Source organism: Ictidomys tridecemlineatus, chromosome 10, assembly GCF_052094955.1.
Source record: "Ictidomys tridecemlineatus isolate mIctTri1 chromosome 10, mIctTri1.hap1, whole genome shotgun sequence".
In the NCBI taxonomy this organism is placed as follows: domain Eukaryota; kingdom Metazoa; phylum Chordata; class Mammalia; order Rodentia; family Sciuridae; genus Ictidomys; species Ictidomys tridecemlineatus.
In genome coordinates this window covers 123,957,398-123,983,796 of record NC_135486.1, presented here as the reverse complement: position 1 = coordinate 123,983,796, position 26,399 = coordinate 123,957,398, and the positions used below count along the sequence as shown (strand labels likewise).

General features: G+C 41.3%; 1 long non-coding RNA gene across 1 annotated transcript; it reads left to right on the top strand.

Annotated features, from left to right (window-relative positions):
- Window positions 1–2,448: 2,448 nt before the first annotated feature.
- LOC144367493 (uncharacterized) lies at window positions 2,449–24,706 on the top strand. Its single transcript, XR_013426928.1, has 2 exons — window positions 2,449–5,886; window positions 9,573–24,706. It is a non-coding gene; the product is annotated as an uncharacterized LOC144367493 (long non-coding RNA).
- The last annotated feature ends 1,693 nt before the right edge of the window (window positions 24,707–26,399 follow it).

Sequence of the window (26,399 nt, the reverse complement as noted above, 5' to 3'; positions counted from 1 at the left end):
ATAAAAAATAAATAGCAAAGGAAATTTGGGGAAATGATGGCCTGAAGCTAGCTAGGGTTGACATATAAAACATCTTTATAAGGTTCTGTTTATGCAATTGCTAAAAGTGAGTTATGGATTTGTCAAGCTTTCTAGAGGCCCAGGTAAATATTGGTTATATAATTCATGGGAAGCTTCAGGGAAAGTACTCCTGTAGGTCCTCATCAAGATGCTCTTTTGTGGACAGGGGAGGTAACTCAGTGAACTCAGTGATAGAGTGCTTGTGTAGCATGTATGAGGCCCTGGGCTCAGTCTCCAGAACTGGGGGTGGGGAGAGGTATTCTGCAGTGCAGAGGGCCACATCTACATCTTCTAACCCCATCACCTACATACATACATACATATATATATATATATATATATATATATATATATATATATATATACACATACTATATATATAGTTGTCAATGGACCTTTAATTAATTAATTAATATATGGTGCTGAGAATCGAATCCAGTGCCTCACACATGCTGGGTGAGTGCTCTGTCTCTGAGTCCCAGCCCCAGCCCTCTCATCTCATCCCAATCTTCATGCCAATAGCAGATTTATAGAATGTTAATTTTTTTTTAAAAAAAATGTATATATTCATTTAAATTTTTTTAGTTGTAGTTGGACACAATACTTTATTTGTTTGTTTTTATGTGATGCTGAGGATCAAACCAGGGCCTCACACCTGCTAAGCAAACACTGTTCCACTGAGAAACAACCCCAGCCTCAGAATGTCAAATTTTAAGCAGGGTTGAACTCCAAGAAAAAACTAGCTACAACATGTTTCTTTTGGCTCTCTGGGGTTACTAGTTAGATACAGAGTACCTCTTCCTTGTCCTTCTCCAGCAGACATTCACAAAAAAATGAAACATGGTGGCTCTAGAAGTATCCAATTAGTAAAAAGATGAGTTTTGTTTGTGCCATGCTCCCTGCATTGGTATCAGAAACTGAAACTACAGGCACTTCACCACTGAGCTACATCCCTGCACTTTTATTTATTTATTTGTTTTTTAGTTTTATGTGGACACAATATCTTTATATTTATTGGGGTGCTGAGGATTAAACCCAGTGCCTTATGCATGCTAGGCGAGCACTCTACCACTGAGCCACAACCCCAGCCCCTTTCCTGCATTATTTATTTATTTATTTTTCTTTCTGTTTTTATTCATTTGGAACCTGAGGTTAAAACCAGGGGTGTGTAACCACTGAGCTTATATCCCCTAGCCCGCTTTAAAATGTTTCAATTTTGAGACTGGGGTCCCACTAAGTTGGTGAGGCTGGCTTTGAATTTGTCCTCTCAGCTGGAATTATAGGTGTGTGCTTCTACTGGCTTTGAACATGGGTTTTGTTACGCACTAAAAATAAAAAGTTGGGCTGGGGATGTGGCTCAAGCGGTAGTGTGCTCATCTGGCATGCGTGCAGCCTGGGTTTGATCCTTAGCACCACATACAAAGATGTTGTGTCCGCCGAAAACTAAACTAAAATAAATATTAAAATTCTCTCTCTTTCTCTCAAAAAAAAATTGCTTGTTCTAGAAAAAAAAAATAAAATAAAAATAAAAGGTCATTGGGGGGCTTGGTGGTAATATTTGGAGGTTTTGGTGGTGGGGATTTTTTTAAATATGTTTTTAGATCTGCCCACTGAGTTTGGAGCAATCCTGCCTTTTATAGGGCAATCAAGTTGTTCTGGCCTCAAGCTACTCTAGCTCCAGGTCATCTGCTGGGCCTCCTTCCCTTTTTCTCAGAGGTCTATGACCTATAACCTCAGAGAGCTTGAATTTGATTCTCTTCCTTCCATTTTCATTAACACCCATTGTGTCCCAAAAGCCTTTTGCATGCTAGGAATTGAACCCAGTAGTGCTTTACCACTGAGCTTAGGACTTTGCTAAGTTGCTGAGGCTGACCTGGAACTTTGGATCCTCCTTGCCTCAGCCTCCTGAGTCACTGGGATCACAGGCATGTACCACCACACCTGTGGCTGCTACTCCTATTTCATGCTGAAGAAATTTAAGTTCAGAGTTATAGCCTTACCCAAGGATGCTGGCTACTGTGAGCTATTGTTTAACACAGTCTGCAAGGACCACAAGGATTTGTATTTTCAAAATATAAAAAGAGATGAAAAAGAAAAACTCAAAGTAGCTGGGATGACAGGTGGCACACACCTGTCATCCCAGCTACTCAGCAGGCTGAGATAGGAGGATCATTTGAGCTCAGGAATTCAAGACCAGCCTATCCAACATAGTAAAGACCCATTAAAAAAAAAAAAAGCATGAAAAAATATTTCTTATTTTTATTTTTTAATATTTATTTTTAGTTATAGGTGAACACAATGTCTTTATTTTACTTTATGTGGTGCTGAGGATCGAACCCAGTGCCTCACACATGATAGGCGAGTGCTCTACCTCTGAGCCACAACCTCAGCCCCAAAAAACATTTTTTAAAAAACTTATTAAAAGTACATATAATCGGGCTGGGGATGTGGCTCAAGCGGTATGGCGCTCGCCTGGCATGTGTGCGGCCCGGGTTCGATCCTCAGCACCACATACCAACAAAGATGTTGTGTCCGCCGAGAACTAAAAAATAAATATTAAAAAAATTCTCTCTCTCTCTCTCCTCTCTCACTCTCTCTTTTAAAAAAAAAAGTATATGTAATCAATCTATAGCCATATATAGCTAAAAATAACCAATAAAATTTTAAAAATCAAACAACAAATACACACACACACACACACACACACACTGTATGGATATGATTTTTCTTGCAGTCAAGAAAGTGTACATAGTCGGAACCTAGAGATGTATTATGCTCTTTGGGGGGTCCTTGTGCTTTCTGTGGGATGCTCACTCCCTGACATTGCCCACAGGAAATAACCTGATGCAAGGTAAGTGCCACCAACAGGGAAGCTTTACAAAACCGCTCTCTTGCGGTTGTCTAGGGAAAGCCCCACGCTGTCTCAAGGGTTAGGGTGCTGAGATGAGATGGGCAACATCTGCCTGCTCAAAGCTTGAACCAGGCAGAGGTTCATGGCCAAAGGCAAGGAAGTGAGAAATTCTTCTCCCCATACCTGCCCCCTTCTATGACTGCCTGCTAATTCCTAGGGTCCAAGATCTGCAGGGAATGAAAGGAAGAAAGGAGAGGCTGATCAGAGACTCTAATGGAGGCCCTGTAGAGGCTCTAACATGGAGCCACGTGGAAATTGCTCAGAGGGAAATGGCCAGTAGGTGATGTCTGTTCTTCCGAAGCCTCCACTAGTTGGGTGAAATATCAGGCTTGCACATCAAAATGTGCTTTTACTGTATCCTTTAAAAGCTTACTCAATGCCTCTCTATCTCTTGCTTAGTCTCAGGGTCAAGAGTTTTTTTTTAACACATTTGTTTAATTTTTATTTTTTAGTTGTAGATTGGACACAATACATTTATTTTGTTTATTTATTTTTATGCGGTGCTAAGGATCAAACCCAGTGTCTTACATGTGTGAGGCAAGTGCTGCATCCCCAGCCCAGATCATAAGATCTTCAAGCAAGAGTGGGGTCCTCTCTGGGCAGCAGCACCATTCCTGATGGATTTTTATCCTGTTGTAGGAATTAGGTGATTTTGTACAGCCCCCTCAGCTCTGACTAACTAGACATCCATGTCTGTGGCAGCCCCATGGGATGGATGCTTTAGTCTGGAATTTCCTGAAAAAAAGTTTCCCAAATCACAGATACAATGTGGGGAAGAAAGATCATGCATCTTGGAATTAGGGGGCCATGAGTTCAAATCAGACTCTGACATGCACTCCATTATTAACCACAATTTCTTAATCCATGAAATGGGACTAATAAAGCTCCCCTCACAGAAGGCCCTGTGGTAAGAGATAATAGAGATAAAACACCTAAGGAATCTAGCCCATAGAAAGCGCTCACCCACAGGCAGGTACTAGGGGTTGAACCCAGGTGTGTTCTCTCACTGAGCTGCATTCCCAGAGCTATTTATTAATTATTGTTATTAATTATCATGCCTGATATAGATCTATATCACATATATATGGTACCAGGCATTGAGCCCAGGGGCACTTAACCACTGAGTCACATCCCTGCCCTTTTTATTTCTTTTTTTGAGACAAGGTCTCTCTAAGTTGCTTAGGGCCTTGCCAAATTGGTGACTGGCTTTGAACTTGTGATTCTCCTGCCTCAGCCTCCCCAGCCGCTGGGATTACAGGTGTGTGCCACCGAGCCCCGCCATGACCTTTCATTTTTACTGTGAGACAGGGTCTGACTAAATTGCCTAGGTTGGCCTCAAACTTGCAATCCTCCTGTCTCAGCCTCCCAGATCTATGGGATTGCAGGCATGCATCACTATGTCTGGTTCACGATCCTTATTTTCGGGTCACAAAACTGATCTTCCATCAGGGGTCTTTTTGAAGCAGTAAAAATGAGGAAAATAATATCTAGCATTTATTGAGCACTTACTCTATGGCACTCTTCTAAGTGCTTTACACAATTTACAGGTGTTCATTACAGTAACCCTTTGAAGTAAATACGATTCTTTTGCATATAAGAAAGCAAAGGCTCAGAGAGGTTTAGTAACTTAAAGGAGGAGACCCGCCAGGAGGCCCACTCGGGGTATCAATCAACCCTTCGGTTGATTCTAGGGCCTGTAGATGCAGGCCCTAGAATCAACCGAAGGGTCCCGAATCGACACAATAGACTGCTCCGCCCTTCTCGGGAAGAACGTGGACGAATAACTCCAGAGAACCACTTAGCCTGCTGGAGCAGAAGGGGTTATTCCCACTGAGACGCCAGCCCCGGGCTCCTAGAGAGGCCCCATGTGGGCGGGAGCCGCGCGCGCTTCCTGCGAGTGGCCGGGACTCCGGGATTGCGACCCGCTGGCTCCGGGCTCGGCGCTGGACGCTCGCGCCAGGTTGCGCGCCGGGCTGCGGCCTGGGGCCCCCATCCTAGAGGGCGAAGGGAGGAGGAGCCCCCACCTGAGCCCCGGAAAGGGAGGACGAGGGGCCGGGGGCCGAGGGGGTGCGGGCAGCGGGGCGGGCCTCTCCGGGGACCTTCGGCCGCCCTGCGGCTGCGGGTCCTCTGGTACCCGAGGCTGCCTGCGGCGGGCCCAGGCGGCCGCCCGCAGCGGCAGGGACTTCTGGAAGGACTCAGCCCGCTGCGCAGGGCCCTTCAGGTGACTTTGAGCCTTCTAGAGGCCCCGGGTAAGGAGCCATCGTTCCTCCACTTCCCCAGGGCGGGCCTGGCCGCCTCCTTGTCACCCTCTTAACCGCCCTGCGGGTCGTGGCGGGGTGTCCCTACGGGCTGTTTGATAACTAGACTTGTCCAAGGTCGCTCATCCGCAGGGCAGCCACCAGGCAGATCTGTGAAGAGGTTTTCAGGACCCTCCACGGGGTGGCCGCGACCCGATCCAGATTCTCTAAACTCAGACACCCCGAAACCAAACTGGCTGTCCTTCCCCTTGGCAAGCAGAGGGCTCATCCTCAGTCCAATTGGGACCTCGGTTACCTTAATTACCTGCCACTCTTAGCCACTTCCCTGGTCCCCACCTTATCATATTAGTCTTTGGTGGCTTAACTACAGCCATCCTCCTTTCCCCACCCCTACTCTCTGGATACTGTCCTTATTCTCAATCCGTAGAGACTTGCTGCTCTCCGTTCTCTCCTTGAGAGAGAAAAAGTTGCTCTTTGTGCTCAAGAAACAGTAACTTGCCTTCTGCAAAATCAGGTGATACTTGCTATGCCAGTGACAAGGGCCAAATCCGCCGCTAACACGCGGCCATGATCCCGGCCTATTAAAGGTGATACTCAAGGGGGAGTTGCTGCTGCGACCCTCTCCTGCCACTGTCTCCGCGTGGAGCAACCGGTCAGGTGCCTGACAATAAATGTACTTATGCCCCTGTCCTGCTTCACATTTCTTTCCGTCTTCATCTTTTGCAACTAACCTCGCTTTCCAGTCCTACTGCCACCATTTTTGGACCCTTCTGTCTCACTAAAGTAACCTGCCATCTCGACTGTTTCTCCCTTTTCTCTCCTTTTTTTTTTTTAATCGGCGGACACAACATCTTTGTTTGTATGTGGTGCTAAGGATCCAACCCAGGCCCCACGCATGCCAGGCGAGCACGCTACCGCTTGAGCCACATCCCCAGCCCCGCCCTTTTCTCAAAAACCATTTGTAGAGTCCCCAACCCTTGCATCAAGTGGTTCCTTTTCTCGCTCTCCAGCTTACCTTTCTAACCTGACCTCTCTTGGTTCCTTAAGTAGAGTTCATAAACTGACAGATTTAACTGAAAATTGGTTTCCACTGGCCAGCAGAATTTCAATTCGATATTTATTTTAAAATTAGGCGATATTTTTCTTGAAAAAATCAAAATTTGAGGCTGTGATTGTGGCTCAGTGGTAGAGCGTTCACCTAGCACACGTGAGGCACTGGGTTTGATGCAAAGCACCACATAAAAATAAATAAATAAAATAAAGGTATTGTGTCCATCTGCAACTGAAAAGTATTAAAAAAAAAAATACAAATTTCCACCAGGCATGATGGTGGACCCCAGCAAATCAGGAGGATGAGGCAGAATAAGTTCAAGGCCAGCCATACTTATTTATAGAAACCCTTAGCAACTTAATAAGAACTGTCTCAAAATGAAAAATAAAAAAGAAGGGGCTGGGGATGTGGCTCAAGTGGTAGCGCGCTTGCCTGGCATGCATGGGGTGCTGGGTTCCATCTTAATAAAAATAAAAATATTTTAAAATTTTTATTAAAATGAAAATAAAAATAAAATAAAGATGTTGTGTTCACCGAAAACTAAAAAATAAATATTAAAAAATTCTCTCTCTCTCTAAAAAAATAATAATAAATAAAAATAAACAAGCACTGGGAATATGGCTCAGTGACCCTGGATTGTTCAATCCCACCCCCCCAAAAAAAAAGTGGGATTGTGGATAGTGCTTGGCCAAATTGTATTGTTGCATTGTATGCATGCATGAATATGTAACAACAAATCCCATCATTATGTACAACTATAATGTACCAGGCTGGGGATATACCTCAGTAGAGTGCTTGCCTTGCATGCACAAAGCTCCGGGTTCAATCCCCAGTACCACACACACACACAAAAAAAAAAAAAAAAAAAAGCAAACTATAATACACCAACAAAAAACATGGGGAAAAAAAGTCCAAATTTATTGTTTCTTTTGAAACAATAGTGCCAGCACAGTTGGTCCATGTTTTTGCATTCAGTAACTGGCTTAATTTGGGAAGTGGTTGCCCCCTTTAGACAGGGCTATGACTCCCAATTTGCCATAGTCTTCACCACTCCCAAGACCTCCTGTCTCTGAGCCTGAGAGTTAGCTGTTGTGCTTGCACTGATGGTTTTCATATAATAGTGAACATTTCTGGGACTCATGTCTCTACCTAAGTATACATGTGGAAGTTAGACAAGAGAGATGATGTTTAAAAGACAACTGAGAATGTACCCAGTCTCTTTAATTCATTTCTTTTTCTTTCTTGGACCCCATAGCTGCCACTCCAGCCTTACATTAGTCAACACAGCTAGATTAGATGCTTCACAGATTTTTATAGCTCTGCTCTACCTTCTCCAGTGAGTAAACTCTATTTAGCAAGGTCCAGAGCTACTTTTACTCTGCAAAGTCTTCCCAGACAACAAACCATCCATCCATCATCCAGCCACCCACCCCAGCAACTCTTTTGGAGTCCAGGGACTGGGTTGGGTGGGTATGACCATATCACTATTACCTCTCCCTCCCCTGGATTTCTGTATCTGTCCTTAAATCACAGTCTTACTGTTAAACATAACATCATAATGTTATACAGTGACTTGTACTTAGTAGGTAGTCAATAAATATCACCTGGTTAAACATGGTCATGCACATGTCTTCTAGTTTCTAAGGCCTTTGTATCTGTCTTTGCACTGACCTAGTGATTAGCACAATGCCTGACACATAGTGGACATTAGGTGATGTGGGAGGAAATGTGCTGTAGCCAGGCGCCCCAGACAAGTTTCTTGTGCCAAAGTTGGAAACAGCCCACCCAAACCTTAATAGTACAGAGGAATGAAAAAGAAAACAGAGGAGAGGCCTTACTCAGTCCTGAAAGCGGGAAACATGTCACAGACCACTTGACCTAGAGGTTCTGCTCAGGATTCAGCCGAAGCTACCTCTAGAGCTCAGCTGTATCCACGTGACCTTGTGAGCAAAACATCCAGCTGGATTCTGATTCTGAATTCCAAACTCTAGAGTGACAACGATAGTTGTCAGTACTGAGGCACTATTTCAGCCAAGCACTTGCCAAGAGCTTCATACCATGACCTCCTTTTAGCCTCCATGACATAATACTGACTATCTCTAGTCTACAGATGACAAGCCTGGGGTTTCTGTGCCCAGGAAGCTTGCCTAAGCAGAGCCAGGATTTCAAATGCACACAGACCAATTCCAGAGCCCCCATGCTCCTTTAAAACATTGAGGACTGGGCTGGGATTGGGACCCCAACTCTTTTTCCTCAATTTTCTCTACCATACTTCTTTAACTCCCTGCCTAAGAGATCAAAATATATACCATCAGGAGCAAGAAAACATTAAAAAGTCTAAAGAGAAAACTTCAGATTTGTATTTATTTTACCAAGCTGAGAGAAAATGTAGCTTCAAAGTCTTGAGTAACAAGCTTACACTAACAGAGGGAAGCCACTTTCCAAAGAAAGGGCAGAGAGGGCTGGGGTTGTAGCTCAGTGGTAGAGTGCTCCCCTAGCATGTGTGAGGCACTGGGTTCGATCCTCAGCACCACATAAAAATAAATAAAGGTATTTTTTTTTAAAGGGTAGAGAGAGAAATTGTACTTATTGAATACCTGTTGTATACCAGGGCCTGACATTCATATTATATCTCATAGATATCTTATAAATATGAAGGTATTAACCTATTTTAGAGAAGAGAGATGTGAAGGCTTCCAACGTCATATAATTTTTGGAGCATTAAGCTGACGCTGAGGGGGAAAGTGTGGATCAGATACCAGGCTTGGTGGTCACAAAGCATCTAACACTCACCACCCTAGTCCCTCACTGCCTAAATGTCACTCTACACTTTCTCTTCTTGTACTTCAGTGTTCTTGTAGATAGGTCTATGGAAGGGAAAACTAATGCCTCATAACCAGAAATAGGTAAGTTTTATAAAATATCCTTGTAAAACTTTTCTTCTTTTTTTTTTTTTAAGAGAATTTTTAACTTTTATTTTTTAGTTTTCGGCAGACACAACATCTTTGTTTGTATGTGGTGCTGAGGATCGAACCCGGGCCGCACGCATGCCAGGCGAGCGTGCTACCGCTTGAGCCACATCCCCAGCCCCAAAACTTTTCTTCTTTATCACAAAAATCTATCCCTAACTATAAAGTGCCCAGTACATTAGTCCATTCATTTATTCATTCAATAAACACATTAAGTACTTATTCTGGGTGCTCCTAGGCACTGTAGGTATGATTATTGAACAAACCATAATTTTTTAAAAATCCTGCCTTCATCATTTTTTGCTTTTTTTTTTTTTTTTTAGCTGTTGGGAACTGAACCCAGAGCCTTGCACATACAAGGTAAGTACTCTGCCAACTAAGCTATTTCCCCAGGCTGAAATTCTGCTCCTCAGGGCCTAAATTCTACTAAGGAAGACACATAAAAACCAAACTAAACCAGACAAACAAACAAAAAGAGAAAATAAAGTGAGGAAAGGAAGATAGGAAGTGTGGGGATCAGGGAAAATGTCAAAATTTTGTATGGGTTGGCCAGGGGGACTTCTCTGAGAAGGTAGACTTTTAGTAAAGACATAAAGGAAGTAGATGTTTAATAACTGGCATCCGGAATAAACAAAAAACTATTTTTTTTTTTTTTTGGTATCAGAGATTGAACCCAGGGGCACTTAACCACTTTTAGCCACATCCCAGCACTTTTTAATTTTTATTTTGAGACAAGGTCTCACTAAGTTGCTTAGAGCCCTGCTAAAGTGCTGAGGCTGGCTTTGAACTTTTGATCCTCCGGCGTAAGCCTCCTGAGCTGCTAGAATTACAGGCATGTGCCCGGCAGGAATAAATTATTAAAATGATGCTCCCTCCAGGAAGGAAACTGCAAAGCTACTTAAATATGATATGTCATTCTTGAATTAGTACAAGAAGAAAAAAACTCACAAAAGATGAAAGTCCTTTTCCTTTTCACCATTCCTTTTTATTCTTTCTAATTTTGCCCAAGGAAGTTTCTCACTTTTCCGAATGTGCACAAGACTCATTTCTGTTCTGCCATTTCTGTTCTTCCCTCCACAATCCCAATTCCATCATGGGTAACTAAGAAATGAGGTGGCTATTGGAGGGACAGCCTGTGGTGCCTCCTTCAATTACATGAGCCAGAGCATAAAATGGTGCCTGAGCTTGAGATGGGCAGACTCGGAGATCCAGGAAATCATCTGCAGGGCCAGAAGGTCCAGCAGAGCACCCCAGATCTCCCAAGAGTGAAAGGGAAGAAACATTGCTTCCTGGGATGTTGCTTTTGATTTAACAGCTTTATTGAGATATAATCATATTCCGTATACTTCATCTGCCTAAAGTGTACAACCTACTGATTTTTAGAATATTTACAGGTGTGCAGCCATCACCATAATCAATTTTAGAACATTTTCATCTCTCCAAAATAAATCTTGTGTCTCTTAGCTGTCACTTCTTGCTTCTCCTCAGTCCCCCTCCCCAAACCCTAGGCAACCACTAATGTACTGCCTCTGTAAATTTCCTTAATATTGACATTTTGGGGCTGGGGTTGTAGGTCAGTGATAGAGTGCTTGCCTAGCACGAGCGGGGTGCTCGGTTCATTCCTCAGCGCCACATAAAAAATAAAGTTATTGTGTCGAACTATAACTAAAAACAAAATATTTAAAAAGATCTTGACATTTTGTATAAATGACACATACTATGTTTGGCTTTAATTGGCTTTTTCCCCCCTTTGCTCTTTTTGGAAGGTGGTTGAGTGATCAATGACAATTATGTGAAGGTGTATTTGGAACCGCTTCTGAAGGGGACAAAAGTAACAGGAAAAACAAGAGGGAGATCTGTTTACCTTTTATCACTCCATTTTTGCTTTGAAAGTAACCATAAATGTAGGTAGGATAGAAATCCTAAGTAAGCCAGGTGTGATGGCTTAACACACAGATGTGATAACACCTGTTATCCCAGTGGTGCTGGAGGTTGAGGCAGGAGGATCAAGAGTTCAAAGCCAGCCTCAGCAACTTAGTGAGGCCCTAAGCAACCCAGTGACACCCTGTCCCTAAATAAAATATAAAAAGGGGGCTGGAGATGTGGCTCAGTGGTTAAGCACCCCTGGGTTCAGTCCCCAGTACCACAAAGAAAGAAAAAAAGAAATCCTAAATAGATGAAAGTGGGAAGTACTGCAAATTAGTTTCTATTTCTGTGGACAATTTTTAATTTTATTTTTACTGGGGTGCTAGGGATTGAACCCAGGGCCTTAGTGCATGCAAGGCAAACACTCTACCAACTGAGCTATATATATCCCCAGCCCATCTGTGGGCGGTTTTCTTTCCCTGTTTTTACATATTGCCTTCTGTTTGTTAACAGTGTGTAAAGTCAATAGTCACAAAGTTGGAAAACCTGGGTTCTTTATATTGTGACTTAGCCACCATTCAAGTTTACTATTCTGCAAAATGAGGGGGTTACCATTATTCTCTCCAGCAGCATCTCCTGAGTTGCAGGCACAGTCTTTCAGGGATCTGTTGATATTTTACTTCATGCTGCCAACCTAGACTTTACCTTTCTTTTCTAGAAGTTCAGTATACAGAAAGTGCAGGTGGCTGAGAAGATCTTAACTTCGTATAACATTTTAAACATTTACAAAAAAAAAAACTTACGTTATCAAAACTATTAGCTAGAAAGGGCCTCAGAGGACATCTAATCCAATCCCTTCGAAATAAGAAGAGGAAACAATCCCAGAAATAGGATGTGATTCGATCAAGGCCTCCCCCAAGTCAGTGCCAGAGCTGGGGTCAGTTCTAGGCTTCCCCGTGCCTATGCATTTACATATGAGGAAGCCCAAACCCCAACAAGCCTAAGGAATTCTGTAAGAACAGGGCCTGTCAGCCCTTCGGGGCGCGATGGCTCACTAATCCCAGCGACTCCAGGAAGCCTGGCAGGAGGATCACAAGTTCAAGACCAGCCTCAGCAATTTAGTGAGACAATGTCTCAAAAAAAAAAAAAAAAAAAAAAAAAAGGTCTGGGGAAGTGGCTTAGTAGTAAAACGCCCCTGGTTTCAATCCCCAGTACCAAAAGAAGAAGGTGTGTGTGTGTGGGGGGGAGTCCTGTCAAAAGGGTAGAATCCTTGGCGATCACCTAGAGTCCCATTCCTCCACTTTCATCAGGCTTAGTCGAGGGTCCAAAATTTCTTAGGATTTCCTGGACCCAGATCCTCCGAACTTGCAATGAGCCTGAATGAACGACCGGGAGGGGTCCCAGAGGCAGAGGCATCTTTCTTGGAGCCGGGCGGTGACAATTACTCTGGTCCCCAAGCTCCTCCTCTGGACCTAAGGCAGGGGAACCCCGCCTCCGCAGCCAACACCTGGGAGAGCCGAGCGTGCCCGGGTTGGGGGCGTGGTCTTAAGCAAGCCAATCCCAGGCCGTACTATACTAGGGGTGGGGCCACCGCGGCCCCGCCCCTCCCCTTCAGCTCTTCGCGGGGGAAGCTGTGCGGTGACCCAGGCAACCGCCAAAACTAACCGCCCGCCTACTGCAATCCGCTGGTGTTGGCACAACCGTTCTTGAAGCCGAGGACCTTTAAGGGACAAAAAGAATAAGGAATTTAACTGGTTAGTTGAGTAGCGAGTTTGGAACTGAGCAGAGGAAAAGGCTTATGAGGAATGAAAACTCGGTGTCTCTAAAGTACCTACTGTCGAAGGTACTGCAACAAGTTCTTGCTCTCTGGCCCCGTCCCACTACCTGCTAATGTTAGTAGTGGTCTTTTTAGTAGTATTGCAAGGGATAGGCGTTTGATTTTACATTTAACGTTTATTGAGCGCCTGCCTGTTGTGAGGTCCCTGGCTCAGTGAAGGAAACAGATTTCTGCAGTCTTGAAGGTTATATTCTAAAAAAAGGAGGCGATGCATTATGTGGTGTGTTAGAAGCTGGTTACGAGGTTTGGGGGAGGAAGAAGTAGGGCAGTTCACATCATTAAATAGGAGGTCAGGTTAAACACCAGTGGGAAAGTGAGATCTGAAAGAACTGAAGGAAGCTAGGAGAAGAGCAGTCCAGGCAGAGAGAATAGTTGACATTATCAAAAAGAAAAGAGGGGCTGGAGAGAGGAAATGAGAAAGTGAAATAGAGGGCAGATTTCGCAAGGTCCTGTGTGCGTGGCTGTTACTCCGGAATGGAGAACATTGCAGGATTTTGAGCAGAAGAATGACTCCATCTGACTTATGTTTTAAAATAATTGCTCTGGCTGCTGTGTTTAGAACCAAATGAAAGAGAATATTGACAGAAGCAGGGAAACCTGCTAAAAGGTTATTCCAATAGTGCATAGTACAGGGTGCAGGAGATGAATATTGCTTGGACCAGGTTAGTAGTGAAAAGTGCTCAGATTTTTTTTTTTTTTTGGAGGGGTATTGTAAATTGAATTGAAGATCTCTTATGCATGAGAGCTCTACCACTGTGCTATCTGCCCCCAGCTATTTTAATTTTATTTTGAGACAGGGTCTTGCTAAATTGCCTGTCACAAACTTGTGATCTGACCTAGCTCAGTGGCCCATGCTGATAATCCCAGCAGCTCAGGAGGATGAGCCAGGAGGATGGAGAGTTCAAACAGCCTCAGCAATGGGAAGGCACTAAGCAACTCAGTGAGACTCTGTCTCAAAATACAAAATTGGGCTGGGGATGTGGCTCAGTGATGGAGTCTCCCTGAGTTCAATCCCTGGTACCTCAAAAAGAAACAAAGCAAACAAAGGAAAAACTTGTGATCCTCCTGCCTCAATTTCCTGAGTACCAGAATTACATGAATTCACCAAGTGCCTGACCAAAAGTGGTTAGACTGAATGCATTTTGAAGGTAGAGATGATATCAAGAGAGGAATTAATCTCTAAGCCAGATCTGGTGGACTGTTACCGTAGTCTCAGCTATTTGGGAGGCTGAGGCAAGAGAAGTGATTGAGCTCTGACCCTGGGCCACATATCAAGATCCCATCTCAAGGGGCTGCAGTTGTATGTAGTTCAGTGGTAGAGTGCTTGCCTAGCATGTATAAGGCACTGAGTTTGATCCACATAAAGATAAATAAAACGAAGGCATTTTATTCATCTACAACTTAAAAAATAAAAAAAGAAAATCATGACTTTAAGAATTTAGCCTGAACAATTAAAGGGGGACTTGACATCAATTGAGGTAGAAAAGGCTAGGAGCCGAGGAGCAGGCATTGCAGAACAGAGAACTAGTCCAGGGTCTGCTGAGTAATTAAGAGGAGAAGCCCCCAACCAAGGCTGGGATCCCAAAGCACTAGACCAAGAGTAATTTGACCCAGCTTCCTTGACACCTCAGGGAATTGGGGAAAAAAAAAATCTTGGTGAGAGTAGAGAAGAAAGAGTGAAAGAAATTATTTCTGAGAAGTTGTGTTGACACACCAGACCTGGGGTGGATATGCAGCTCTAAATTACATAAATTTTGCAGTTAAAAATACTCTTTTTTTTAAGATGCTGTTGGACCTTTATTTTATTTATTTTATTATTATTATTTTTAGTTATAGATGGACACAATGTTTATTTTATTTTTATTTATTTTTATGTGGTGCTGAGGATCGAAGCCAGGGCCCCAAATGTGCAAGGCAAGCATTTTACCACTGAGCCACAACCCCAGCTCCGGACCTTTATTTTATTCATTTATTTATATGTGGTGCTGAGAATTGAACCCAGTGTCTTGAACATTCTAGGCAAGCACTCTGCCACTGAGTCCCAACCTCAGCACCTTAAAAATACTCTTAAGCTATAAATTTCTTTTTTTTTTTTTAAAGAGAGAGTGAGAGAGGAGGGAGAGAGAGAGAGAGAGAATTTCTTTTTTTTTTTTTTTTTTTTTAAAGAGAGAGTGAGAGACAGAGGGGGACAGAGAGAGAGAGAGAGAATTTTAACATTTATTTATTTTTTCTTAGTTCTTGGCGGACACAACATCTTTGTTGGTATGTGGTGCTGCTGAGGATCGAACTCAGGCCGCACGCATGCTAGGCAAGCGTGCTACTGCTTGAGCCACATCCCCAGCCCGAGAGAGAATTTCTTAATATTTATTTTTAGTTCTCGGCGGACACAACATCTTTGTTGGTATGTGGTGCTGAGGATCGTGCTGAGGATCCAACCTGGGCCGCACGCATGCCAGGCGAGCGAGCGCGCTACCGCTTGAGCCACATCTCCAGCCCCTTAAGCTATAAATTTCAAGTGCCTATAGAAACAGGACATTGTGGTGTGCACCTGTAGTCCCAGTTATTTTGGAAGCTGAGGCAAGGGGATCACAACATCAAGGCAACTTAGTGAAACATTATCTCAAACAATGTTAGTTAACTGGAAGAGGCAAATACAAATCTTCTAAAATGTTTTCATGGAGAATATAAAGTTAAAATATCTGCTGCAGTCCGGCTGCAGCAAAATAGCTGGGGGGCAGGGGGTGACGAATAACTTGTGTACTTGATACAGCAGGAGAGGGAGCCATTTATTGTAGGACAACAGAGCTATTTATACATTTTGCACAGCTTATCTTAATTAGCATAAACTATATACATCAGTCAACCAATAAGGGATCTCCACACTTAATAGCTCACTTTTGTTACTTCTCAAACCACTCCCTCTGGCATTTTGCCAGGCACCATCCAGACTTGTTTATGAACTCTAACATTTCTCTGGAAAAATACGACGTGTTATTTTGACTTGTCTACAGACCTTAACATAATCCACATAGAGAAATAAGAAAAAGCAGAATCTGACATACAAACACTTAATATATTGGAATTATATTCAAATTATAAAATATCTGAGTATATGTTGAAAGAAATAAAACATGAGCTTGAAAAATATTTGTAAGGAGCAAGAAACAACATCAGCCTGGCATGGTAATGCATGCCTATAATCCCAGTAGCTCAGGAGGCTAAGGCAGAAGAATCCTGAGTTCAAAAAAACTCAGCAAAAACAAGGTACTAAAGCAACTCAGTGACACCCTGTCTCTAAATAAAACACAAAATATTTTATTTTGGGGATGTGGCTCAGTGGTTGAGGGTCTCTGAGTTCAAATCCCTGATACCCCCCACACACAAAAAAAAAAAAAAAGAAGAAGAAGAGGAGGAGGAGGAGGAGGAGGAGGAGGAGGAGGGAAAGAAAGAAAGAGAAAAAATAAACAACATCAAATGACCTATCAGAGCTGAAAAGAAACAAATAGGACTTTTTCTTTTTTTCTTTCTCAGAACTGGGAATTTAACTCAGAGGTTCTATTTTTTTTTATTTTATTGGTTGTTCAAAACATTACAAAGCTCTTGATATATCATATTTCATACATTTGATTCAAGTAGGTTGTGAACTCCCATTTTTACCCGGTATACAGATTGCAGAATCACATCGGTTACACATCCACGTTTTCACATATTGCCATAGTGACTGCTGTATTCTGCTATCTTTCCTATCTTATCTCAGAGGTTCCATACCACTGAACTATATCCATAACTCTTTTTTTTTGTTTTGTTAATATATATAATCTTTTAGTCGTCGATGGAACTTTATCTGTGGTGCTGAGAATTGAACCCAATGCTTCACACATGCTAGACAAGCACTTTACCACTGAGCTCTACCACCAGCCCCCCATAAATCTTTTAATATAAATTTGAGACAGAGTCTAAGTTATGAAGGCTGGCCTCAACTTGAAACCCTCCTGTCTCAGCTCCCCATGCCTGACCCAAATGGAAATTTTCAGAAATTAAACACAATAACTGAAATTTAAAACTCAATAGAATGGAAGTTTTTTATCTGATAAAAGATATATCTATAAACAAGTTCACAATTGTGAAACATGGAATACTTTCTTTCCAAGATTGCAAACAAGTCAAGGATGTCCACTCTCACTACTTCTATTCAACATTATACTGAAATTTTTAGCCAGTGCAATAAGGCAAGAAAAAGGAAACACATGAGAATTAGAAATCAAGAACCAAAATTATTTCCATTTGTGCCTGACATGATTATTTACATAGAAAAATCCTAAGGAATCTATAACATTACTACAACTAATAAATTAATTTGGCTCTGCCTTGGATACAAAGTCTATATTGCAAAAATCAGTTGTGGGCTGGGGATATAGCTCAGTTGGGAGAGTGCTTTCCTTGAATGCACAAGGCCCTGGGTTCAATCCCCAGCATCACAAAAAAAAAAAAAAAAAAATCAGGTGTAATTTTTCAGCTGTAAATTTTGTATATTATTAGCAAAAACTGAGAAGCAAAATTTAAAGGATGTCCACATTACAACTCTTCATTTAACAAAGTCCTAGAAATTCTAGCCAGCATAATAAGGCAAAAATAGAAATTAAGAGGCATACAGACTGGAATAGAAGAAATAAAACTGTCACAATTTGTAGATTACATAATTGTCTACAGAAAAAATATCAAGGAATTTACCAAGAAAAATTCTAAGGGGTGGGAGATGTGATTTCGGGTAAAGCTCGCCTAGCATTTATGAAGCCCTGGGATCAACAACCCCCAGTACTACAAAAGTTAAAAAAAAAAAAAAAACTCCTAGAACTAAGGTCTAGGGATATAAGTTCACCAAGGTCTAAGGAAATAAGACAAACATTTTTCAAAAGCAATTATATTTCTAAATACTAGCAATGAACATGTGGACATTGAAATGAAAAATACAATATCATTGCCAGGTGTGATGTTGCACAACTGTAAACTTTGTGACTTGGAGTCTGATGGAGGAGGATTGCAAGTTCAAGGCCAGCCTCAACAATTTAGCAAGACCTTTGTCTGAAAAAAAATATTTTAGAAATGCTGGGGATGCAGCTCAGTGGCAGAGTGCCCTTGTGTTTAATACTCAGCATGGGAAAAAAAATCATCTACAGTCTCTCAAAGTATGAAAAAAAGAAATAAGTAACCTAATAATTAGTAACCAATAAAATGTGTATAGGGCTTCTATGCCTAAAACTACACAACACCGATGAAAAGAAATCAAAGGAGATATCTGTAAATGGAGAGATATGCTGTGTTAAAGGAGCAGAAGACTCAAGAAAAGACTCAAATCAATTCTTCCCTATTTGGTACACAGATATAATGGAGTTCCTATCAGAATATCCCAGCAAGATTTTTTAATAGATAGAGATAAGATTATTCTAAAATTTATATGAAAAAGCAAGGGCAGGGGGGTGCTGAGTTGTGGCTCAGTGATAGAGTGCTTGCCCTAGCATGTGCGAGGCGCTGGGTTTGATCCTCAGCACCACATAAAAATGAAGAAATAAAATAAAGGTATTGTATCCAACTACAAATTTAAAAATATTAAAAAAAAGAAAAAGAAAAAGAAAAGGCAAGTAGAAAAGCTTGAACAAAAATTGAAGAATAAAGAGGGGCTGGGATTGTAGCTCAATGGTAGAGTGCTTGCCTAGCACGTGTGAGGCACTGGGTTCAGTTCTCAGCAATGCATGTAATAAATAAAGGTCCATCAACAACTAAAAAATAAAATAAAAGAGGAAGGAATAGGGCTGGCAGACTGCCATCAGATGCTGGCACTTAATGTGGGGCTTCCTAACCTCCAGAACTGTGAGAAATAAATTACTGTTCTTTATGAATTACCTAGTTTCAGGTATTCTTTTATAGCTCAGTAGCAGAGTGCTTGCCTAGCATGTGTGAGGCACTGGGTTTGATCCTTAGCACCATATAAAAATGAAACAAATAGGGCTGAAGTTGTGGCTCCGAGTGCTCACCTAGCATGTGCAAGGCCCTGGGTTAAATCCTCAGCACCACATAAAAATAAATAAGAGAATTGTCTACAACTAAAAAATAAATAAACAAAATAAAGGTATTTTACCCATCTAGTTAAAAAAATATGGAACAAATAAAGGCATGCTGTCCACCTACAACTACAAAAAAAAAAAAAAAGTGTGAGGGGAAGGAATCACTTTTGAGATGTTTTATTTAAAGTTAACCAAGACTGTAGAATGGATTAGAGAACCCAGAAGAGATACACAAATATTCCCAGTGGTTTTGGTGTTGTTATTGTTGTTGTTAAGATTCAAAACAATTAATTGGAGCTCTTTCAACAGATGGTGATAGTATAATTTGACATGCATAAGAAAAAAATTACAAAAATTATTTCAAAATGAATTACAGGCTTAAAAGTAAAATGTGAAAACCTTGGGGAAGAAAATGGGAACATCATTAGGATCCAGTGCTAGAAAGAATTATTTTATTTTACACCTAAAGCATGTTTCATAAAGGAAAAGGGTGATATATTGGACATCAGAATTACAAACTTAAAAATAGCTTTATTGAACCATATATAATCTGCATGCCATGTAACTTACCCATATATACATATTATATACTTTAGGTTTATAGTTCAATGGTTTTTGTACATTATTTTAAAAATTGCAATATGCTATAATGTAAAACTTTCTATCTTAACTATTTTTATTTTATTTATCTTTTTGATTCAGCAACATCAATGTTTATAATAGCACATTCACAATAAGCAGCCAAGTTTTGAAATCAGTCCTTAATAGATGAATGGGTAAGAAAATGTGGTATATACACTCCATAAATTTTACTCAGCTGTAAAGAGCAATGGAATTATGTCATTTGCTAGTAAATGGATGAAACTGGAGAATATCTTGCTAAGTAAAATAAGCCAGGCTCAAAGTCAAGGGTTTGTTTACTCTCTTTTGCAGAAGCTAGAGATAAATAAGAAATAAAAAATGGGGGCTGGGGATGTGGCTCAAGCGGTAGCGCGTTTGCCTGGCATGCGTGCGGCCCGGGTTCGATCCTCAGCACCACATACCAACAAAGATGTTGTGTCCGCAGAGAACTAAAAAATAAATATTAAAAATTCTCTCTCTCTCTCTCTCTCTCTCCTCTCTCACTCTCTCTTTAAAAAAAATAAAAAATAAAAAATGAAGGGGCTGGGGATGTGGCTCAAGCAGTAGCGCGCTTGCCTGACATGCGTGCGGCCCGGGTTCGATCCTCAGCACCACATACAAACAAAGATGTTGTGTCTGCTGAGAACTAAAAAAAAAAATAAATAAATAAAATCTTAAAAAAAAAAAGTTATAAAAAAAATAAATAAAAAATGAAGGGAGACCTCATGAAAATAGAAGGGAGAACTGGAATAAAGGAAGGGGACTGAGGGGAGGAAAGAGGAATGGTTAGGGGAGGAATTGTAGATTAAAATTAACCAAATTATGCTGTGTGCATGTGTGTATACATCATGATGAATTCCACTTTTATCTATTTTTTTTTAGTTTTCTTATTGTGTTATTTATATAGTATCTTTTTTTGCATTACAATCCTTATTACACACATAGAGCACAATTTTTTGTATCTCTGTATATAAAGTATGTTCACACCAATTTATGCCATTATACATGTACTTGTTTTTGCATTATAATTCTTAATACACATATATACCACAAGTTTTCATATCTCTGTATATAAGGTATGTTGACACCAGATTCAACTCTTCGTACATATACTTTAGTTTTTTTTTATTATTTATTTTTTCATTGTAATTGAACACAATACTGTTGAGGGCCACAACCAAGTCAAGATGGTGCCTGGCACTTTGCCAGGAGGAGTGGTTTGTGAAGTAACGCCACTAAGCCATTAAGATGATGGAGATTCCTTATTGGCTGATAACTGTATCTAGATGATGTTAATTGAAACAAGCTGTGTATAATCGGTTGGGTATATATACCTCTGCTGTCCTGTAATAAAGCGGCTCCCGCTGTTTCAACCTTCACAAGTTGCTTGTCACCCCCCCCACACACCCGGTTATTTTGCCCAGCAAGACTGCGGCACAATACTTTTATTTATTTTTATGTGGTACTGAGGATTAAACCCAGGGCCTCACACATGCTAGGCAAGCACCCTACCACTGAGCCACAGCTCCATCCCCCATACATGTACTTTGTATAATGATGATCATTACATTCCACCATCCTTGCTAATCCCTTTTCCCTCCCTTTCCCTCCCACCCCTCTGCCCTATCTAGAATTAATCTAATTCTCCCATGCTCTCCCTCTCTACCCCACTATGAGTCACCTCCTTATCTATCTTAACTATTTTTAAACTCAAAGGCAATAATTACATTTGCAGTGTGGTGCAACCATTGAGCTATACTCCCAGTCCATTTTGTTTTATTTGAGACGGGGGACTCCATAAGTTACCCAGGCTGACCTTGAATTTACATACTCTTGCCCCAGCCTCACAAGTAGCTGGGATTACAAGCATGTGCCACCATGCCTGCCCAAAACTTTTTTATCACATCAGACAGAAACTGTGTGGTGTTTGAATGTATTCCTTCCAAAATTCAGATATTGAAACTGGCTAATGTGACAATATCGAGGGGGGAGGGACTTTAAGAGGTGATGAGGTTTTGAGGCCTCCTAATTTAGGAATGGGAATGAATTGCCATGTGAGTATGAAGTGTTGCTACCCTTTGGAGTACTCATTGTTCAAGGCATCATCTTGGAAGCAGAAAGCAGCCCTCATCAGATGCTAGCAGTCCTTAATTTGGGGCTTTTTAACCTCCAGAACTTTGAGAAATAAATTGCTGTTCTTTAGGAATTACCTAGTCTCAGATATTCTTTTATAGCAGCACAAATGAGCTAAGACATCATTGAACTCCCGGGCTGAAAAGCCCCAGCATAGTGCTTGCTGATCCCAAAGAAAGAGCTTGGAGAGGGGGCTGGGGTTGTGGCTCAGCAGTAGAGCACTCGCCTCTTATGTGTGAGACCCTGGGTTTGATCCTCGGCACCACATAAAAATAAACAAAGATATTGTGCCCATATATAACTGAAAAAATATTAAAAAAAAAAAAGAACTTGGAGAGGATTTGGACATTTTCTTTCTTTCTTTTTTTTGAGAGGAGAGAATTTTTAATATTTATTTTTTTAGTTCTCGGCGGACACAACATCTTTGTTGGTCTTTGATAATGGCTGCAACATTTTACATTACCCCAGGCAATATACAAGGTTCCAATTTTTTCTTTTTTGTCTGAGGATTGAATCCAGAGCTTTACAGACATTCTAGGCACTTGCTCTACCACTGAGCTATTATATCCACAACCCCTAAAGACTGTAATTTATCCTAATCTTTGCTAACATTTATTTTTGCTTTTTTGTTTGTTTTAATAACCACCATAATGTGTGTGAAGTGGAATTTGATTGTGGGTTTTATACACCTTCTCCTAATGATGCTGAGCATCTTTTTCATGTGCTTGTTGGCCATTGTCTTCAAATCCTTTTCCAATTTTTAAATTGAGGTTTTGTTTTGTGGTCGTTGAATTGTAGAAAATCCTTATATATTCCAGGTATTATTCAATCCTTCATCAGATATATGATTTGAAAAATGTTTTCTCCCATTTAGTGAGTTGTCTTTTTCACTCACCCCCATTAACTTTTGTTTTAATGGGTCCAGTTGTTTCCATTAAAAAGTACTGCTTTGGGGCTGGGGTTGTGGCTTAGTCGTAGAGCGCTCGCCTAGCATGTGTAAGGCACTGGGTTTGATCCTCAGCACCACATAACAATAAATAAAAATAAAGGCATTGTGTCCAACTACAGCTATATATATATATATATATATTTTTTTTTTTTAAAGTACTGCTTTTAATGGGGTAGGATTGTGGCTCAATGGCAAGCTCTTGCCTAACACTTATAAGGCACTGGGTTCGATCCTCAGCACCACATAAAAATAAATAAAATAAAGGTACTGTGTCCATCAAAACTAAAAAAAAAATATTGAAAAAAAAAAAGTACTGATTTTAAAAACTAATAACTTAGATGGGCACAGTGGTGCATGCCTGTAATCTCAGCAGCTCAGGAGGTTGAGGCAGGAGGATCATGAGTTCAAAGCCAGCCTCAGCAAAAGCAAGTCCCTGAGCAGCTCAATTAGACCCTGAGCAGCTCAGTTAAACCTTGTCTTTAAATAAAATACAAAATAGGGCTAGGGATGTGGCACAGTGGTCAAATGCCCCTGAGTTTAATCCCCACAGTAAAAAAAAAAAAAAAAAAACCCTAATAACCTAAGGGCTGGGGCTGTAGCTCAGTGGTAGAGCGTTTCCTAGTATGTGTGAGGCACTGGGTTCAATCCTTAGCACCACATAAAAATAAATAAAATAATTATTAAAAATACCCTAATTTAAAACTGCTCCCCCCCCCAACCCCACAAACTGCCAAGGTCTCGGCTTGGCACCAGAATCACGAGCCACCACACACCTTTGTAGGTTCAAACAGCAATTCTTTATTCCCGCTCTCACACCGCCTCCACACAGGTCCAGGGGCAAAACGTTCTGCCGTCTCCCGCACAATTCACCTACTCCACAAGGCTATCTCCAAATCCCATTTTAATCTCACCAACTGGAACAAGCAACAGGAACACTCTAATCCCAGCAATAATCTTCAATCTCCAATTTCCCTAAAACCCATTATCTTAAACTGGCAACGCCTTAAACTCAAGGAGCCGGTTACTTCCTCAAACCTGATCAGCTCTAAACCCAGATCCGCCTTGGTTCTTGAGCAAGGTCACTTTATTAAAGCATGCATGCAATGTCCCATCGAATGTCCTCTAAGCAGCATGGGGTACGCTTGGCAAGGAAATTTCGATGCGTCATTCCTACTTGGTAATGGCCCTCAGCAACAAACACAAAACATTCTCCTTTCCTGCTGACGGCTTTACATGCATTGTTATCATTAACCAGTTGTTGGAAGCCACCATGAACTGTGCATGAGCTAAAATCTGTGTGGAAGCCTTTAGGTGGGAAAATCTGGTATCTGGGGGCTCACAGCAGCACTCCTGCTGGGGAGATACCCAGGACATGTGATATTCCACCTAGCTCTGCCAGGTTCAGCACTGCACTGGAGTTAGGGTAACCTGCTGGAGCCCACATAGACACAGAGCCTCTCAAAGATAGGTGTGGCTTTTCAAGGTGCCAATCAACTGTTTGCTTCAACTCCCCTGCCATATGGAGAAGCAAGGCTCCTCCTGCTGAAACCCTATCCCTACCTTGGATGTGTTCTCCCTTAAATAAAGGACTGGAGCCATTTTCTAGTTCATTCTGATCTAGCTCCTACCAGGGCTGAAGAACCTATCAGGAGCTCCATTTGCCTTTTAAAACTATTTCCTAGCTCTTAGCTCTGTCTCTTAATTCTTCTCTAATTATTTCAGACTTTATTTTCTCAGGTGGCTCATCACCTCCTAAGCAGGAAACTGCTCGGGCTGGGCGCTGGCAGCCCCGAGATTACCACTCTTTTACTATTAAACTTAAAAAGCCAATTGAGACAAACCATTCTGAGACCGTTCTTCACCACTGGTGAAGACTGGTGTGGTGGCACACGCCTGTAATCTCAGGGTTAGGGAAACTGAGGTGTGGAGCAATTTCAGAGCTAGCCTCTGCAATTTAGCGAGGTCTCTAAATAAAATACAAAAGAAAAAGGGCTGGGGATGTGGCTCAGTGGGTTCAATCTCTGGTATCAAAAAATAATTATATATTAAAAAAAATGGGGTAACAGGGTTGGGATGATATTCATTTTGCTTTTTGGGCAGACTTGGTGACCCTGCCAGCTCCAGCAGCTTTCTTGTCCATTGCTTTGATGACACCCACAGCAACTGTCTGCCTCATACCACAAACAGCAAAATGACCCAGAGGAGGATGTCAGAGAAGCCCTCAACACGCATGGGCTTTCCTGGAACTTATCCACAGTCACAGCATCACCAAATTTGAAGAATTTAGGGCCATCTTCCAGCTTCTTACCAGAACAGCAATCAGTCTTTTTCCTTCAGCTCAGCAAACTTGCAAACACAGTGAGCTGTGTGACAAGCTAGTACTGGGGCATGGCCAACCTGGTTTGGCCTGGATAGTTCAGGATAAACACCTGAACAGTGAAACCAGCTGCTTCCATTGGTGGGTCACTTTTTGCTGTCAACAAAAACATTGCCACAATGAACATCTTTGAAAGACACATTTTTTTTTCACATTTAAAAAAATTAGTAGACATACCAGTAGAGTATGTTTTGACATATTATACATACATGGAGTATAACTTCCCATTCTTTTGATTGTATTCATATATGAATATAGTAAAGGTATGTCCAATTCACTCTACTGTCTTTCCTATTCTTATCCCTCTCCCCTTGTCTAATCCAATGAACTTCTACCCCCCCAACTTATTGTGTGTTAGCATCTGCATATCATAGAGAACAATTGGCATGTGTTTTTTTGGAATTGGCTTATTTCATTTAGCATGATAGTCTCCAGTTCCATCCATTTACCAGAAAATGCCATAATTTCATTCTTTATTATGGCTGTGTATATATGCCACATTTTTAAAAAAATATTTTTAATTGTCAATGGACCTTTATTGATTGATTGATTGATTGATTGATATGTGGTGCTGAGAATTGAACCCAGGGCCTCACACGTTAGGCAAGTGCTCTACCACTGAGCCACAACCCCAGCCCATCCACATTTTCTTTATCCATTCATTTGTTGAAGAGTTCCATAGCTTGGCTATTGTGAATTTATATACACTGATGTGGCTGCATCACTATAGTATGCTGATTTTAAATTTGTTGGGTATATGCTGAGGAGTATGATAACTGGATCAAATGGTGGTTCCATTCCAAGTTTTCTGAGGAATCTCCATACTGCTTTCCAGAGTGGTTGCACCAATTTGCAGTTCCACCACCAATGTATGAGTGTAGCTTTCCCCCACATCTTGCCAACACTTGTAGTTTTAATTGGCATTTCTCTAATTGCTAGAAATATTGAACTTTTTAAAATATATTTGTTGACCGATCATATTCCCCCTTCTGTGAAGTGTCTTTTGGTTCCTTTACCCATTTATTGATTGGGTTAGTTGGTTTTTTTGGTGTTAAGTTTGGTTTTAAGTTTTTTGAGTTCTTTATACATCCTGAAGATTAATGCTCTATCTGAGGTGCAGGTGGCAAAGATTTTCTCCCATTCTGTAGGCTCTCTGTTTACATTCCTGATTATTTCCTTTGCTGTGAAGAAGCTTTTTAATTTGATACCATCCCATTTATTGGTTCTTGATTTTACTTCTTGTGCTTTAGGAGTCTTGTTGAGGAATTTGATTCCCAAGCCAACATGATGGAAATTTGGCTCTAC